The sequence below is a fragment of the Aotus nancymaae genome, unplaced genomic scaffold, assembly GCF_030222135.1.
Source record: "Aotus nancymaae isolate 86718 unplaced genomic scaffold, 86718_ANA_hifiasm-v0.15.2.pri h1tg000062l, whole genome shotgun sequence".
Lineage (NCBI taxonomy): Eukaryota > Metazoa > Chordata > Mammalia > Primates > Aotidae > Aotus > Aotus nancymaae.
In genome coordinates, this window is record NW_026988476.1 from 31,163,315 (window position 1) to 31,166,337 (window position 3,023).

Consider the following 3,023-nt stretch of genomic DNA (forward strand, 5'->3'; position numbering starts at 1 on the left):
TCTATATGTGGCCATTCAAGCCTGACCGCAGGCAATTACAAGGCTTTTCCTGGAAGACCTCATAAGGGGAAGCTGTCCTCCCACACCAGTCTTGGTGCACAGCCAGTGCATTGCAGTCTCTGGAGGGGGTTGCAGGAAAGGACTCAGGCACCCCTGGGCCAACCATGCTCATTTACCTATTTTCATGTCTAGCCTAAGCGCCTGCATTTGAAGACCTCTTTATGGGGGTCCTCAGCTGAGGTACCTTTTGGGCAACTCTGCCAAGACCTACTCACTGCAAGGCCTTGACTAAGACATGTTTCTTCACTCTGACTTAATATTTTCCACTCCTAGTCCTTACCCGTCTGTCTCCCCACAGCCTCCTGGATCCATAAAATGAGAGGATCCTTTTGTTCACAGCTCCTTGGCAGTGAAACAATCCCCTTGTCTACACTGCTGTACCTCACCCAATACTGTTCTGTAGGGGAAATGAAACATTGAGGAGTCAGCACCTATCATCCTGTCTCTTGCTTACGCTATCATAGAAACTGAGTAAAAAGTTTATCATTACTTTCAATTTGTCTTGTCCTGAGTAACCACCTCATCACACAGGAGCTCAACAAAATCAGAATTTGAAAGAGGTACAAATACAAAAATGAAAGTGAGAAAATTATAGCAGATGCCTCAGAAATAAAAAGGATCATAAGAGACTCTCATGAAAATTTTATGCCAACAAATAGGATAACCTAAAGGAAACAGATAAATTCCTGGAAAAATACAACCTACCACAATTGTAAATCTGTCAGATTGTAAATAATGACCAAGATTCAGTCAGGAAGAAATAGAAATCCTGAAAAGAAATATAACAAACTAAAGATTGAAGAAGTAATCAAAACCTTTCAAAAAATAAAATCCCAGGACCAGATAGCTTCACAGCTAAATTCTACCAAAGAATTAATACAATACTTCTAAAACTCTTCCAAAGAATAGAACTAGAGATAATACTTCCAAGCACATCTTATAAGGCCAGTATCACCTTGATACAAAGTCAAAGACATTTCAAGAAAAAAAAAAACAGGCTAATTTCTGTAATGAATATTGATGCAAAAATGCTCAAAAAATATTAACAAACCTAATCCAACAATACATCAAAAAGATTATACATCATGACCAAATGGGATTTATCCCTAGCATGCAAGCCTGTTTTAACATATGCAAATCAATCAATGTAATACATCACATTATCAGAATGCAAGATAAAAACCATGTGATTCTCTTTAATTAATGCAGAAAAAGCATTTGACAGAGTCCAACATCTTTTCTTGATAAAAACTCTCAACAGTTTAGGTATAGAAGGAAAACACCTCAGCAGAATAAAGGTCATCTATGAAAAACACACAGCTAACACTATAACAATAGGGGAAACTGAAAGCATTTCCAATAAGATACAGTACAAGGCAGAATGCTCACTCTTGCCACTTCTATTCAACATAGTTGAATAGAAGAAAAGAAAAAGAAATAAAAGATATCTAAACTGAAAAAGAAGTCAAATTATCCCTATTTGCAGATGAAATATTCCTATATGTAAACAACCTTAATGATTCTTAAACAATCTTAAAGATTCCACAAAATCCCATTTAAATTAATAATTGAATCCAGTAATTTGCAATATAGAAAAATCAATATAGAAAAATCAGTAACTAAGATCAGAGCAGAACTGAAGGAGATAGAGAGAGAGACACAAAAAACCCCTCAAAAAAAATCAATAAATCCAGGAGCTGTTTTTTTTTTTTAAAGATTAACAAAATAGACAGCTAGCCAGATTAATAAATAAGAAAAGAGAGAAGAATCAAATAGATGCAATAAAAAAAAAATAAGGGGACATCACCACTGATGATGACTTAAAGTCACCAGCTTCATTAGCTTCTAATAAGAGAGTTAGCCTGTCTTTTGAAGCTTTGAAGCCAGGCATTGACTTCTCCTCTCTTGCTATGAAAGTCCTGGATGACATCTTTCAATGTAAGATTGTTCCCCCTGCAATTAAACTCTGTTGTTTTGTGTCACCACTTTCATCAATGACCTTAGCTTGATCTTCTGGATAACTTGCTGCAGCTTCTTGATCATCACTTACTGCTTCACCCTGCACTCATGTTATAGAGATAGTGTCTTTCCTCAGACCTCATGAAGCAACCTCTGCTAGCATCAAACTTGCTTCTGCAGCTTCCTTACCTTTTTCAGCCTTCACAGAATTGAAGAGTTGGAGCCTTGCTCAGGCTTAAGGGAATGATCTGGCTGGTTGGATCTTCTATCCAGACCACTAAAATTGTCTCCATATCAGCAATAAAGCTGTTTCACTTTCTCATCATTCGTGTATTCACTGAAGTAGTACTTTTCATTTCCTTTAAGTACTTGGGCTTTGCATTCACAACTTGGCTGCTGGGTGCAAGAGGCCTAGTTTTCAGCCTTTCTCAGCTTTCAACATGCCTTCCTCACTAAGCTTAATCCTTTCTAGCTTTTGACTTAAAGTGAGAGACGTGAAACTCTTCCTTTCACTTGGATGCTTAGGGGTCTTTGCGAGGTTATTAATTGGCCTAATTTCAATATTGTTATGTTTCAAGAATAGAGAGGCCCAAGGAGAGGGTGAGAGATGGGAAAATGGATGGTCAGTAGAACAGTGAGAACACACACAACGTTTATCAATTAAGGTCATTGTCTTATTTGGGCATGGGTGTTGGTACCCCAAAACCATTATAATAGTAACATCAAAGATCACTAATCACACATCACCATAATAAATATGACAATAAAAAAGCTTGAAATATTGTGAGAATTACCAATATATGACACAGAAATAGTAAGTGAGCTCATGCTGTTGGAAAAATGCTTCTGACAGACTTGCTCCATGGGTTGCCACAAACCTTCAATTTGTAAAAAAAAACACTATTATCTGCGAAGTACGATAAAGCAACATGCAATAAAATGAGGTATGCCTGTGCTCTCCCATGAGTTTATTTTTCTGGACTTTACTTCCTTAGATCGAGGAA